This window comes from Equus asinus, chromosome 2 (genome assembly GCF_041296235.1).
Source record: "Equus asinus isolate D_3611 breed Donkey chromosome 2, EquAss-T2T_v2, whole genome shotgun sequence".
In the NCBI taxonomy this organism is placed as follows: Eukaryota; Metazoa; Chordata; class Mammalia; order Perissodactyla; family Equidae; genus Equus; species Equus asinus.
Genome location: NC_091791.1, coordinates 139,237,466 through 139,254,163, shown reverse-complemented (window position 1 = coordinate 139,254,163; position 16,698 = coordinate 139,237,466).

Genomic DNA, 16,698 nt, shown 5'->3' with positions numbered 1-16,698 from the left:
TGAGAGTAACATGATAGTTGCTAGGGGCTGGGGGATGAGGTGGGAATGGGGAGTCAATATCTAAGGGGTACAAAGTTTCAGTTGGAGAAGATGAAAAAGTTCTAGAGGTGGATGGAGGTGATGGTTGCACAAAAATGTGAATGTGCTTAATGCCACAGAGCTCTACACTTAAACATGGTTAAAATAGTAAATTTTATGTATATCTTACCACAATAAAAAAATAAAAAAAGAACAAGAAGAAATGGATTCCCCAAAGCCCCAGTCGAACCTTCAGATGAGACTGCAGCTCTGGCAGCTTTACTACAACCTCATGAGAGACGATGAGCCAGAGACACCAGCTAAGCTGCACCCTTATTTCTGACCCACAGAAACTGTGAGATAATTAGTTCCTGTTGTTTTAAGTCACTACATTTGGGGGATAATTTGTTATATGCAGCAATAGATAACTAATACACTGGCACTGGGGAATCTTGACAGAATTATTTTGTGGAAATTCTTATTTCTTTTGCTTCAAATTACATGCTCACATATATAATCCCATTTAATACACTTTCTGAGCAGGAAATAACCAGAACAACATGTTGAATGACATATATACCCTATCTCATATAATCTTTGTAATTACCCTGTTTGCTGTGTACTATTATTTCCATTTTATGATGGGGCAGAAGAAGGAACGTCGTATAGCTAATTAATGGAGGAGCAGGGTTTCAAGTCCATATCCATTTGTCTCCAAAACTCAGGCTGACATTTAGTTTCAAGATAAGCCAACGCCCGAGACAGTGATGTGTTCAATATCCCACAGCTGTTTGGAAGCAATACTGCCTGGATCCACGGCCTCGACCTGTCCCCAGTCCAGCAGCATCAGCACCACCTGGGAAGTTAGAAATGTAAATACTCAGGCCCCTCCCCAGACCTCCTGCATCAGACTCTCTGAGATGGGCTCAGCAGCCTCCTTTAACCAGTCCTGTGATGATTCTGATGCAAGTTAAATTCGAGAATCGCGGATCTACAGCTGCACTGTAATACAGTAGCCATTAGTCACATGCGGTCATTTTACTTTATAAATTAATCAGAATTAAATAACTTAAAAACTCAGTTCCTCAATTGCACTAGCCACATTTCAAGTGCTTAACAGCCACATGTGGTTAGTGGCCACGGTTTTGTAAATGCAAACGTAAAACATTCCTCTTCTCGCAGAGTTCTATCAGACAGCCCTGGTCTGGAGCAATGATTTCCTCACCCTTTCACCTGACAGCTCTGTCCACAACTCTGTACCTTCTCTGTCAGCCTAGAAGGAGCTTTGGACCTGGGACTTGCCTCCAGCCTCATCTCTACAATGTTGTCAGTTGTCCCTATGAGAGGTGATTTCCTGGATCTGTCTATATAAGATTGTCTCTCATCTGCCAGTTCTGATCAGCAGATATTGCTGTCTGGAGCACTGTGCTGAGAAGGATCAGGAGGCTGGTGCCAGACTCAGGCAGAAGAACCATGATGTGTCAGCTAAGAGGAGGGGCAGTCGTGGCTGCCAGTGCGTGGTGTCTGCCAGGTTCGCACCAGGTGTGTAGGATGCCTAGCAAGGGGTCATGGGCTGGGGACTTGAGTGATTTTTTTTTTTGAGGAAGATTAGCCCTGAGCTAACTGCTGCCAATCTTCCTCTTTTTGCTGAGGAAGACTGGCCCTGAGCTAACATCCATTCCCATCTTCCTCTACTTTATACGTGGGACACCTACCACAGCATAGCTTTTGCCAAGCGCTGCCATGTCTATACCCGGGATCCAAACTGGCGAACCCCCAGCTGCCGAAGTGGAACGTGCGCACTTAACCACTGCACCACCGGGCCAGACCCTTGAGTGATTCTGATGCTTCGTGGCAGGCCTGGGATCAGGGTGAGGCAAAGTGAGGCACTCACCTTGGAAAACATAAAGAGACACCAAAAACTCTGTAATTAAGATAAATAAAATATTAATTCAATATTGTTAAGGCCAAAATCAATGCAAAAAAAATGCGTGAGGAACAAAATGTCAAACCTTAAGGACCAGCTCCAACTATGCCCCTTTGAAACTGAGGCAAAAAGAAAAATGTGTGCCCCTATCTACATGTTTTATGTAACTTTATTTAAATTTTTGACATTTCATTCATCATGGATCTTTTGGGTGAATTTAGATTTTTAGAAATATTGCTCTAAAATATTATTTATCTTGACGACTGAGGATCTTGGCTGCTCCCCGCCTTACATTTAGCATTTGCAGTGAGGCATGCCCGGAAGTCTAGAAATTGAGAGCTAAATTCAGTGCTCAAGTCTTGCAATTAGTTTATCTCAGGCATGTCTGATGGCTTTAGATGGTCTATGGTCTGTTTTTATCGCTAATTGCCCTGCTTTGTTTAATTTTCAAACTTGTGACTCAATTCTTCTTGGAACTAGCATGGGACATGAAAAAAGCAAGGATCTGACTTCTCTTTGAGATGCAGAGGGAGTGCGGCAGGGGCATGGGGATGGAGGGCAGTGAAGATGTTTCCAAGTTCCCCTCTCCTGCTGTCGTCACAGAAGCGTGAGCTCTCCTGCCACACCTGGCCAGCCCTTGGGGATTCACTGTCCTTTGCTGCCCCCACATGGAAGGAATAGAAACTCCTAGGGAATCTGTTTCAACAGGAAAAACCCAGAACCAAGGAATGGTCAGTGGAAGGGCCCTTGGAGATCACCGAGCTCAACTCTCTCATTTCCTAGAACAGGAGACTGAGCACCAGAGAAGTTGGAAGGGGCTGTGCCGGTGAGTGCATGTGATGGTGTGATAGACAGGCTGTAACTGTAACAGTGATGAGCACCAACTCGGCACTGGCTGCGACATGGCAGTGCACAAAGCAGACCAGTGTTTCTGCCCTGATGGGGTTTTAATTCTAGCGTGAGGTAGGGGTGGGGAGAGAAAATAACAAGCAAGTAAATACCTCATATGTCATTCATGGTAAGTACTTTAAAGGAAAAGAAAGCAGGAGCAGAGAGAGTAGGGAGGGCCAGGAAGGGAGGATGGCCAGGGAAGCCCTTGCTGAGAAGCAAAGACCAGACGGAGATAAGGGGGGAGCCAAGCAGTCATCTGGGGGAAGAATTTACCTGCATCTTATTAGTTTTATAAAATGAAGGTATTTACAATTCAGGCATTCAAGGTCCACCTAGTGGCTAACGTGCTGTCCCTCAGCTACGTGGTTAGTGAGGGCTTCTTGTTCTTATGACCTCTGGATGTCTCGTTGTCCCATGTTGGCTTCCCAGTTTTCACACCCTGGATGACCAAGTCTCTGTATCAAATTCCCTGCTTGAAATATCTAGGGAGGTTTCTGTCTTCCTGACTGGACCCACACTGACATGATGCTTAACGAGAGTACCCTGCACAGTGATTACATGCGCCCCACCGTACCACGGACCTGCTTTTCCTCTCCTGCCGTGCGGCTCTTTGCAACTTCCTGGCTTGTGTTCTCTTGTAAACCAGCACCACCTCTGCTGCCAGCTGACAGTTTTTGAGTGGGTTCCACGGTGTCCTAGGCACTGATTCCTATCCGCCTGGAAGTCTTGGACGGAGCTGTCCCTTTGTCCTTGCCCCAGACTCCTGCTGGTCCATCAGCACCTCCCAGGCCCCCAGCTGGCCCCTCTAGAAACTGCCCAGGAACTCACCTGTCCAACAGCAGCTTGCTGCTGCCTAAACCGTGTGGGACAGGACCACATGCTGAGTTTCTTAAGTAAGACTTCAGCCTTCTCCACTCTCCCGGCAGTCTTCTCTGCTGCCTCAAACATACCTGGGCATTTTTACCACCTCTGGGTTTCACCTGAAGAGGACAGAAAGGGGGGACATGTCTGTCAGTTGTCCTCCTCCCCACGCTCCCCCGGAGTGAAAGACAGAGCTGGCCTTTCCATTTCTGCGTCTTCTCTAGCATGGCCTTCCGCCAGTCACATCCTCCTCATTCCTGAGGGTGGGGGAATCAGGAGAGGGCGTCTCTCTGCATGGTGGAGGCAGGTTTGGTTTATGACCTGGCCTAAAGCCCGTGGCCCTTGCCGGGACTAAAAGATAAAGGAATTTAGAAAATTCTTTCTCTCATGGCAAAGCCTGGCTTTCAAGATTTGTCTTCCTGTGCTTTCAAGACATCTATTCTGGGTTTCAAAACTGAGTGTGGACTGCTTTCTCTCTGCATTCCTGCTGTGACCATCCTAGTTCCCTCTTGGGCAAATGGGTGCTTCTGCAGAATAGGGGGCAGGGGGAGTGCAAGGCGATGCAAAGGACACTAGTACTTTAGTATATTTCAAAAATACTGTCCCGTTACAAATACCCGCATGTCCTCTCCCTAGAGCATGATGAAGAGCATGAAGCCATGGTCACATCTCCCCAAATATTTCAAAATGTCTAACAGAAGTCAGGTGCTAGCCATGAATAGACTGGCAGGTTAACTAGAATTTCAAGTTTCCTTCTGTTGTCTCCCATCATAACAGCTCCTTGTAGTGTGGCTTCCTGCCCCACACTAATTAGAAGCTCCAAGTAATAGTTCCAGATGGATTAAGATCTTTGATGAATAAAAAGTAAAATGAATTCATCGTTGTTTAATTAATTCACTTTTACTAACGAATCTTTCTAAAGGGTCTGTGTTTGGGAGTAAAATACCAAAAGGAAGGTGAAAATATTGGGGACCACTGAATGAGTCATTCACTGAGCACTTACTCCATGCAAAGTGCTTTTATGCACATTCTCTCCTTTACATGTTATTTCTGGGCAATGAGAAAAATAAATTTCATTGCAGACCTCTCTCAAACTGATGTTCTGAAAGCTAGACAGTGTAGAATTCTCTGGCTTCCTGAGACTTGGGAAGAAATCATCTCAGCTTAACCTCATTTTGGCTATTTTTCTAAAACTACCCCAGAACTATAAAGTCCATCACTAGATGGAGCAATAAGCTAGATTTTAAAGAAGCAATGAAGAAAAACCTACCCTGCCCCAACTTTCAAATTTCATAAACAATGATGACGTGATAATGCATAGAACCTCGTAATTCACAAACCACTTTTACCTAAAATATTTAGCCCTCATAACACCTCTGTGTTACTATCATTATTCTCATTCTCAGATGAAGAAACCGAAGTTACTAACGTTAATTCAATACCTACTGTGTGCCAGACACTTCAAAATATAAATCTCATTTAATTTGGACAATGACCCAGTGAGTAAGAAATCACTGTTTCCATTTTACAAAAAGGGAAATTAAATCTTAAGGATGTTTGGTCAAGGTCACATAGCTGGTGAGACAAGGCTGAGCACCCACCTCCTCTGACTCCAGGTCTAGCGCATTTCCTCCTGCAACCACATGACATTCCTCAACCTTCTGGGAAGGAGTTCCTGTGTCAGAGCCTTCTTTTGTGCAGTGGGTACTTGGGTCTGCATTTCACAGTCCTTCAAAGCTGCAGAAGGGGAGGACGGCGAATGAGAAAGGAGTGGAAGTTAACATCGCAGCATCAGTGTGTAGAACTCATTAGTTTCAGCCTAAAAAATAATCCCTCCTCCCTTTCAGCCGTCAACAGCCCCGTTTCCCAGGTGTTTCTGTAACGCCTCCTGTTAGTAGTTCTCTACTGCCTGTTGTAGGTAATTGTGGGTAGTTTGGCCCTTTGAATAAAGCCTCATGGGGTGTTCATTATTCTCAACTGAAAATGCTTGTTGGTGGGAGAAGCTCTCTCTTTACATTGTAATTTTACCCCCTCTTGGCCCTGAATCCCTCTCACAATATAAACTGTATTCTAGATAACAGGTAATTAATAAGTATTGCTGAATAAATGATTATTACTGAAATAATATCATTTATGTATTTCAATACATAATATTTCAGTCAATTTCAATATTTCTTATTCAATACATAAATATATTTCATGTGTTGAAATATAGGAGTGGATGGTATTGTTTCTATTTGAAGCAATTAGTGAGTCAGCAAATAGCATTAAACTATAAGGAACACTGGTTATTATCATAAAATGTACTTTCAGTAGTCCTTCTGTGATTTGGCCACCTTGTGGATTATTCTAGAAATAACAGTTATAGTGACTTCTGTGCCCAGAACTCTTTAAGTGAAACTGTCCTCACATAGTCTCCATTGCCCAGACGGCTTATGGCCTGGTCACAGCTAACTGGACCAAGGTGGACACTCCATCAAAGACAGCCACTCATAGGTGAGCTGGTATCATATCTCTAATATGATTTGGTGCAAAACACTGAGTTGGGTCTAGTCATTTAAACTTGCGTGCAGTCCTTTCTGCTTGCTAGGGGACGAGGTAGTGGAGGAAAGTTGGCATAAAGTAGCTGATATCTGTGTTACGTGGATATTTATCCTACAGCTGTTTAGTATACATTCCAGGATTCCTGGTTGGGAACCTATGTCTTGAAAGGGACAGGGAGAGAGAACTAAAGAGATGGAGTGAGCTCCAGGGAGCCCTCACCTTCCAGGGAGGTGACAGGGCTCTCTGGTGTCAGGCAGGTGACTGTGCATCAGGCTTTAGCCCTGAAGCTTCCACAGACAAAAGTGAGGATCTGATACACAGGGGAAGGAGCCCAGGCAAGGAGCTAGAGGGCCTGTGTTCGAGTCCTCACTCTGCTCATTGCGGGATGTGTGTCCTTGGACAAACATGTATGTGGATTAGCAATAAATTAATAATAATTCCTCTAGATGTCTGATTTTCAAACTTTAGTGTATGTAAGAATCTTTGAGGAGCTTGTTCCAAATGTAGGTTTTTCAGGATCCACCCCACAGAGATTCTGCCTCAGTGGTTCTGGAGTTTTAACCACCCCCCGGGGGAATCTCACTCAGGCAGTCCATGGGCCGCATCTTGAAAATACCTGCTCTGGATGAAGGAACTGAAAATGGGAGACAAATCCAGCCCAGTTGGTGAGCCTCTTTTCTGGCTGCTCAGTCGGACTGTGGCCACGTGGCAGCAGGCTGGAGAGTCTGCATATCTGGAAGCCCCGGTCGCTTAAGGAACAAATGCCAGCCTGGCATCGGGAAGGGTCTTCTCATCTCCCCGAGCATCATGGCTAGGTGGGAGAGGACAAACCTAGGAAGGAACAAGCCGACCAAACAGAAGGAGAGGTGTTGAGTACTTCTTGAGAAACCAGACATGGTTTCCTCTCCATGGATATGGTCTGGAGACTTTATAGTTTGGGGGTTAAGCTGACAAATATGGGGAACAAGAGTCCCAGGTGGCTGAAGGAGTACCTGCTCAAAGTGCAGAAGGACAGAGAGGCAACCCCAGGCTGGATGGTGATGAGAGAGCCCTATGCCCTGAGCAGAGAGCTGGTTAGGGTTAGAGCTATGGAGAGAAGAATTCACTCTCACTCAGAGATGGCTAAACAAGGTTCAGGACCAACCTAAGAGATTCCTTGTGGCATACTGTAGGGTCTTGTGACTTGTCCCAAGATGTTCAATTTTTTTTTTTTTTTGAGAACAGGCTATAAAGGGCAGTCCCGTGATATTTGCAGTTGACCATGAATTGAAAGAATTGCAAAGATAGGGGCAGGGTCCGAATGTGTGATCAGTTGAGATGATGGGTTGAATTTAACAGAATAAAATCTAATAGGAAATAAGTACGTGAAAAGATGCTTAACATCATTAGTCATCAGAGAAATGCGAAGCAAAAACCATCATGAAATGTTTCAACCCCACTAATGTAGCTAAAATAAAAAAGACAGACAATAACAAGTGTTGATGAGGATGTGAAGAAATTTGGAACTCTTACACACTGCTCGTGGGAACATAAAATGGTGCAGCTGCTACAGAAAACAGTCTGGCAGTTTCTCAAAGGTTTAACGTGGAGTTACCATGTGACACAGCACAGCAGTTCTGCTTCTAGATACATACTCAAGAGAACAGAAAACATGTATTCACACAAATATCCGTATAAGAATACTCATAGCAGCATTATTTGTAATAGCGAAAAGTGGAAACAACCCAAGTGTCCATCAACTGATGAATGGATAAACAAAATATGGTTATTTGGCCGTAAAAGGAATGAAATTTTTTTGTTTGTTTGTTTTTTTTGGAGGAAGATTAGCCCTCAGCTAACTACTGCCAGTCCTCCTCTTTTTGCTGAGGAAGCCTGGCTCTGAGCTAACATCCGTGCCCATCTTCCTCTAGTTTATACGTGGGACGACCTACCACAGCATGGCTGCCAAGCAGTGCCACGTCCGCACCCGGGATCCGAACCAGCGAACCCTGGGCCGCCGAGAAGCGGAACGTGCGAACTTAACCGCTGCGCCACCGGGCCGGCCCCAAAGGGATGAAATTTTGATACACAAAAGGATAAATACTATGATTCCACTTAAATGAAATGCCCAGAATAGGCAAATCCATAGAGACAGAAAGTAGATAGATGGTTGCCAGGGGCTACAGAGGAGAAAGAATGAGGAGTGACTGCTAATGGGAATGGAATTTTTTCCTTTTTTTTTTTTTAAAGATTTTATTTCTCCCTTTTCTCCCCAAAGCCCCCCCAGTACATCGTTGTATATTTTTAGTTGTGGGTCCTCCTAGTTGTGGCATGTGGGACGCCACCTCAGCATGGCTTGATGAGTGGTGCCATGTCTGCACACAGGATCCGAACTGGCGAAACCCTGGGCCACCAAAGCAGAGTGCACGAACTTAACCCCTTGGCCATGGGGCTGGCCCAGGGAATGGAATTTCTTTTTCTTTTTTTTTTTGTGAGGAAGATTAGCCCTGAGCTCACGTCTGCCATCAATCCTCCTCTTTTTGCTGAGGAAGCCTGGTCCTGAGCTAACATCTGTGCCCATCTTCCTCTACTTTATATGTGGGATGCCTACCACAGCATGGCGTGCCAAGCAGTGCCACATCCGTACCTGGGATCCGAACCAGGGAACCCCGGGCTGCTGAAGTGGAATGTGTGAACTTAATCACTGCATCACTGGCCAGCCCCTGGAATTTCTTTTTGAGGTGATGAAAATGTTCTGGAATTAGATGGTGGTGATACTCTGTAAATATATCAAAACCCATTGAATTGTACACTTTAAAAGGGTGAGTTTTATTGATATGTGCATTATATCTCAATAAAGCTGTCATTTAAAAAACACTCAAAGAGGAAATAACTTCCATTAAAAAATGTGATAAGAGGGGCCGGCCCCGTGGCCGAGTGGTTAAGTTTGCAAGCTCCGCTGCAGGCGGCCCATTGTTTCATTGGTTCGAATCCTGGGCGCGGACATGGCACTGCTCATCAAGCCACACTGAGGTGGCGTCCCACATGCCACAACTAGAAGGACCCACAACGAAGAATATACAACTATGTACCGGGGGGCTTTGGGGAGAAAAAGGAAAAAAATAAAATCTTTAAAAAAAAAATGTGATGAGAATAAATACATGGTCCTGCCTTTGGGTTCAAAAAATAACTGGGCTGAGGTGGCCATCTCTTTTTGCCTGGCCAGCCTCCATCTCCTTTTAGGTGACAGCCTCTGGTTTCTGTGGAGAACCAGCTTCGTCCTTGTGGTCCTGTTGGGAGTATTATTCACAGGGCTCCTTACCTCCCACAAAGGGGGCAAACGACCCAAGCTCAGCCAGATGAGACTCTGAGCCGAGTGTCTCATGGAAGATGTTAGGTCTGACTCCTTCCCAGGGCAGCACTTGAAAGTTCCAGCTGAGACCGCTGGAGATGGCTCCATTCCTGTGCTTAGTTTTGGGCACCGTCTTCTAATACACTTCTTTTCTGCCTAGATTAGCTAGAATGGGTTAAACAAGAGTCATTTGCAAAGGGAAACCTCAACCTATACAATGACTTAACGTGGCTTAGCAGCGGCACATGCAAAACATCCAGGAGTTTTAGCATCAATGTTAATAACAGCAACTAACATTATCGAGCACTTCTGGGGGTCTGCTGCTGTGCTAAGAACTCTATATGCTTTTTCTCATTTGATTCAACCCACCCAATGACTGTAGGAGGTAGGTCCTATCTTGGTTCCACTTTACGCATGATGAAATGAAGCACAGAAAAATTAGGTAAATATTCTGAGGTCCTGCAGCCAACTGTTGGAATCAGGACTCAAATCCAGGTCTCCCTGACTCTGAAACAGAGCTCCTAGCCACGGCCATCTACTGCCTCAACAGGAGTCAGCATTGTGAATGGATGCCCAGAGCAAATGGGACCTCAGGCCATGACCGGAGAAGTTCAAGGTAACAAAGCAAGTCCTACTGTTCTCCGGCAGTGGTCTCAGAGGTAGGGCCTGGACCTTAAGATGCTCTAAGGCAGAGTTCTTAACCCTGACTGCATACTGGAATCAGCTGGGGAGCTTTAAAACTGCTGATGCCTGGATCTCACCCTCTGATGTAATTGGTCTGGGTTGCTGCTGGGCCATGGGATTGTTTTCCAATTTCCCAGATGACTCTAATATGCAGCCATGGATGCCAACCTCCATTTTTTCAAACTTTAAAGGGCATTCTATGCACCTGTGGATGTTATTGACCTTCCGATTCTGATTCAGATCTGGATGGGGCCCAAGAGTCACGTTTATAACAAGCTCCAGGTGATCCCGAGTGGAAGTCTTTCTAGTCAAAGCAGCATCAGCATCACCTAGAGCTTGTTAGAAACTCAGACTCCCGGGCCCCACCCAGACCTATGGAACCTGAGAGGGAATGGCTAGGAGAGCACAGGTGATTTTTATGCACAGTAAGGCGAGAGAAGCCGTGGGAGCCCAGGGCATATTTAAAGAAGAGCGATTAGGCTAGTGAGGGGATTCAAAACGGAAGCATCTGAGCGGGCACGAAAGGAATTGCAGATGTTTAGCCAGGAGGAGAGAAGAAAGAACAAAAGGGGGCAGGTAAGTGACCTGACGCTGGAAGGAGCGCCCCCTGGAGAGAGGGGACTGACTGTGTGTTTCAGAGGAAGCACTAGGTCGAAAGGACTCACTTCTGTCCAGAGGTGGTGGTTGGTCCCCCTGGGGCTGTGGGGGCTGCAATTCTTGTCTCATCAAGGCGGACACAATCCGCTGAGTGTGTCAGGAAGGATTCAAGCACCGTAAGGATTCGATGAATTTAAGTTCCCTTGCGCCTCTGAAATTCCGAGTCTATAACAGTTGAAGTGGCAGGATGATCGGGTCACCTGGGGATGTGGTCAGTGCTGTAGAGCCAAGGGGAGGTGCGTCTGAACTTGGGTTTGAGGTCACGACGAGTGCAGTGTGTCTGACTGAAACTGATAAAAACCAACCTAATGTGAGGAGATGCTAACCAAGGGGAGACGTGTATCTGACACAAGCATGTCTGGGAGGAAGCTCTGGAGGCCCCCAAATCCAGCAGTGGTGACCCCAAGTTCTCAGGCCCCAGAGTTCCCTCACACATCACGTTGTGATCTGATATCTGAGGAAGTGAGGTGTGACAAGAAGACCAGTGGGCTGCGAGGAACAGGAGCCGAGGCCAAGAACTCGGGTGGGGTTGCAGGGGAGGGCGTTTATCCTGCACCAGCCAGAGAAGAGGGACTTGCACTCAGACAGTCTAGGGCTGGTCCTTTATGATGTGGGGTCGGTGAGCTGAGGAGTGGAAAGAAAGATTTCTTGGACTCTCAAGGTCTGGCAGTAGTCCTGTTTTTAGAGAATAGCATGGGGACAGGACCCAAGGGCAGGAGGAGCTGCTGCCACTGCTGCTTGTATGGGTTGAGAGTAGGGCTAAATTTAAGGTATAGTTATGTGAGTTCTCTCTTTACAAGACAAAGGAAAGAATATGTTAAAAAAAAAAAGTTGTTAAAATGCTATCAGTGCAGCTGGGCTTGGTTATTGAGTGATCCTATAACTTTTAGATGAGAATCAAACCAGATTAAGTCAGGATGTCCCATGCTTCCCAGAGGATGATGGGGGGGCGGGGGCAGTCAGCTACATGAGGTTACCACACAAGCACAATAAACAAGACTTAAGTCCTTGCCGTCCTCATTAAGAATTCCTAGAGATAAGATCACCCCCCCTTCCTCCTGGTGCAGAGAGGGAGACACCCCCACAGATGGAGACTTCCTTCACAAATGCAAATGTCTCTCATCAAAGGGCAAGCAAATTCCACTCCTCAGAGCCTCCTTCTCATCTGCAGTTTTTAACAGCCTAAAATAATCCTCATCACTTTAGATAGAAACAACTCCAGAAAGGGCAGGGGGACAGTGGCACCATGACTTCCTGAGGTGGAAGGACTAAAGGCAAACTGTCTCAAGCAAAGTGCATTCCCTGTGAGGACACATGCCTGTGAATCGAAAAGCTGAAGGAACTCCCCCCCAGGAAGAGCTGGGATAGAGAAATCTGGGCCCCAGGTGGTGCCACAGATGTCAGCAGCATGACTTTCTACATCTTCTAGGGCTCCATCTTTCTCATGACTCATTTCCCCTCTTTCCTCTGTTGTCTCTTGTATCTGTCAGTTGGCTCCCCAGCCTCTTGGCAGCTTCCACAACCCTGGGAGGTGGCAGGGGAGTCACAGGATGGCTAGCTGCAGTGTCTGGGTCCTCCAGGTCTAGGGGCTGTGGCCTAATTCCTAGCTCTCTTAGCATTCTTTCGACCTAGATGGACTTGGCTTACATATTAAACACCCAGGAAAACTCTTCTTTTCCACAAAGAGAACTTCCTCTTTTCTGTCTATCTTGAAACATGAAGCCCTCTTGGGCAACCTTGCCTTATCTTTATTTGGTAGAGAGAGAAATATTTGTGCCAAGTTGCCAGGAGCCTGGGTTCTCCTGAGAGTGCCGCCAGGCCAGGCCTCTCTGTGGGGCTTCTCTTGCCTTTGGCCACGGAGACTCACTTGGGGCTTTTTCTGTGGCTGCGGATGTGTTTTTGCAAGAGCAGGGCATGAGGGTGTGAGGGACCACAGCAGGAATGTGCCAAGGACCTGCACAGGGATCTGCTCGGCCTTCCTAAGGAACGAACTGCTCAAGTCTTGGGCCTTCCTCGTGGACAGGGCAGCTTGAGCCTGCCTTCGCCAGCACCTTGGAAAGGCTATTCAGACAGAAAGGCTATGGGAAGTGCTGGAGCCGTGGAGGGGCACTCGCCGGGGAGCTTGCCTTGGCCAGCCTTGGGAAGGGGGCTAGGCAAAGGGAACCAGCGTGAGCTGACTGCGTCCCCTGTGATGCACGGTGCTATGTCCTTACGCTCGTAATCTCATTTAGTCCTCATAAAACTCTCAGGTTAGAGATGAAAAACTAGCCCACAGAGGAGGCTCAATTGCCCGATGTTACCACCCGGTGAGCTGCAGAGTTGGGGTGCCCAGGGCTCCCTTCCATTTCACATGGGTGCCCTCGCAGAGGCTCGGCTCACCTGTGGGAGGCACACCCTGTCCAGGGGCCTTAATAGCTAGGACGCTTGGAAACACTTTCAGACCAGAAAAAAGGGCTATTGTTCTCCAAGCCCCTCCCCCACGCTCAGGGCCCCCTGGCTGGTCATGGTGTTGTAGCTGATTGTTACCGTCCCAGGAAGCCAGGCTTTGCTTCCAGGGACCTTTCAGTTTGCCCTGCAGCTCGTTTGTCTTGGAGGGCCCACAAGGAAGTGACTTTGCTCAGAGTTAAGCATTCCATGGGCACTGTTTTTTTTTTTTTATGACTGAGATGAAAGTTGTGTTGTAGCTGCTGCTTGAATATTTTCCAGCCAACAGTTGCTGGAGTCCTGCTCCAGTCGATGTTAGTCACCTGCGTCGTAGAGCAGAATAAAACTGACTTCTGAAGACTTGCTCAGCTCGCCTCAGCAAAGGGGAGGCGGGATTGTCTCCTCACGGACACATCTTGGTCTGGCGCTTCAGTTCATGCTCTCAGCTCTGCAGCCAGTTAAACCCCGTGGCTCTCCCTGAGCTGGCTACACGCCTGCTGTTGGCTGGGGGTACCACTGCAAAGGCTGCAAGAAGCCGTACATAGGGGGGACTTCTTGAAGACTATACAATTACTCCATTTTTCTACATGGGGGGTGGATTATAATAGTCTGTTAGCTGATCTCCTACTGCATCCAGCCGTCAGCAGTCCTTCTAATACTTAAGTCAGGTGATATCATTTCTCCACCCAAAACCCTCCAATTGCTTCCTCAGGAGTAGCTACAATGATCTACCAGGCCCTGTGTTATCTGCCCTGCCCTTCTACCATTTCTTCTCTCCTTTTAGGGCTTCTTGGCTCACCCTTGCTTTCAGCTCTGGTCACATTAGCTTTTGTGCACTATTTTTTCCTACAAGGCAAGCCCCTCCCTACCTCAGGACCTTTGCACTTGCCATTCCCCCAGATATCCACACAGCTTCCTCATTTCTTTCAGGTCATTACTCAAAAGTGACCTCAGTATAGGCCTTCCCTGGCTCATTTATACAATTTTACTCCCTCTCCCTTCCTTGCTTTATTATTTTCTATAACAGTTATCCATCCGATATAACAGGTTTTTACTTAATTAACGATTGCCTGTTTCTTTCCACTTGGTTTTATGCTTCTGGCGGGCAGCATATGTTTTTCGTTTGCTTGCAGAGAAGAGTACCAGGCAACAAAAGTTGCTGGAAAATATCCGTTGAATGCGTAGATGAATGAATGGGGTCTCTACGGCAATGGCTTCAGGGACCAGTTTTGCAACATACCTATATGAAGTAACTGGATTAAAAACAATAGAGGGTGGAGAATTGGGGTGTGTGTGCCCCTCCTAAAGGCATTAACTTTAAAAACACCAGTGATGACAATCACAAAACGATCCTAGCTAAACCAAATCCATCTATGGGCTGCAAGGGTGCAACTGGGTCTGCCAGACTAGCAGATGTCCGGGGCCTGGACGTCCCCAGAATTGCTTTCAATAAATGGCTCTGTGGAGAGATGCCCTTGGGTTTCCTTGAAGCATCCTCTAGGAAGCAGTTTTTTGAAATTGTCATTTTGTCTACTCTAAAGACGTTGTTGAGATGTTGTTCATTACACTGTATCTGTAGAAGAAATTTCTCCTGTTGGAATCAGGTCAGGTATGTGTTTCTCAAACCATTGCGTTTTTTTAACCAGACCCTAGGATTTTTGCTACTAAGGTTTTTTTAATCTAGAAAATTTAGAATAGAATTTGTAGCCCTCCTTATTAAAGGCATAAGTCTTCCTAGTATGCGTTTTGTATTAGCTGCATTCCTGATTCCATTTTATGGCCTCTCTGTTTTGTTTCTTAGCCTCATCTCTCATTCCTAATTTTTGTTTCCTTAGTATAGTTTACGTATATTTTAATTAAATCCTCTTTTTAGGATAAATGAGGGTATATGTAACGGAATGTTGTTCAGGCTTCCAGGAATGAAAAACATCCAGAAGACATAGAACAGTTCCTTCTTTTTTAATTTCCCTGCCCCCACTAACATCCTCCAACTCACAGTTCCCATGTGCTGTGACAGCCCGTGGAACTTAGGAGAGATGGAAGTGAGATCTAAGAGGGAGGGAGACGAGATGGAAGACGCTGCCGAGGAACGTGGAGATAGATGGTGAGGGAAGGCAGAGCTTCTCACAGAGCAGAATGAAATATCTCTCCTGCAAGAGTTAGATTCCACCTCTTCTTATAGAAGACCAGATCTCAAGCAATACAGAGAACGTTCCCACAGCGACCTGGCTGACCACAGGCGCTACGTACAGTTGTGTTGAAGGAAGTGTAGCTTCTCCTATTTGGTTGTTTGGAGGTGTCTAATGGTCCTTTCTCACCTTCAGGTTCTGGGCCCCTCTGGTTTTCTCATGACTCAGACACGATTAGGGGGGTCCCATCCAGCAGTGATTGACCACATCATCCCAGTAAAGACAGTCACTCACGGTTGACTCTTATTGTCCCTCCCATCGTTCACATCTCAGGGACTCCATATTTGTGGGAGGGACAAATTCAACCATATACCTGACCCACGAGTTGGGTGAGCAGAGTTATGAAACTGACAGCAATTACGAAACTGACAGCAACCTTGACACTAGGCTAGAACCCCCGTGAAGTTATCAGAAGGGAGGTAATTGTTGCTTCTAATCTGATTCCGTCTGCCCAGGAACCACCCCAGTCTCTCCCAACCTCCAGGATCTACTAATCATTTATCATGAGCACAGAGTCAGTGTTTAACCTTGCCTGCTTTATCATTAATACTAGTATTGATTCTGTGTTCACGTGTTGCGAGAAAGTTCCCCATCTCCTATGGGGAGGGCAGTAACCCTGAAGACTGGCAACAGCTAGAAGCCCTTTATGACAATTAACAAGTGCCTGACTCATGTCTATCTGTAAACTCTGGTCAATTTAGGTAAATGAGTCTATTATCTCTTCTGGATGGTTCTTTTTCTGCTTTCATTAAATACACACAACCCTTTGATTTTAGATAACACCCCCAACAGATGGATGGCCCACCTACCTACTCAAGGTTTTCTTTTCTTTTGGCAGGTAGTTAAGTAAACTATTTCAACACGTTATTCCAGCTCCCTGTGGCCAGAATTCAGTCAAAAAATATGTCTTGAGCACCTTCTATGTGCCACATACTGTTCTAAGGACTGAGGATATGGCAGTGAACAATACACTCCCTACTATCGTGGGGCAAATATTACAGTGGGGGGAGATGAGCAATAAAATATATATGGTGATAAATGCTGTGGAGGTAAATAAACCAGAAAAGTGGGGTAGGGTGTGTGTGTATGTGAGGAGGGATGTCATTTTAAAGTGGGTGATGAGTGAAGGTTCTCCTGAGAAGGTAACATTTGAGTAATGACTTGTAGGAGTG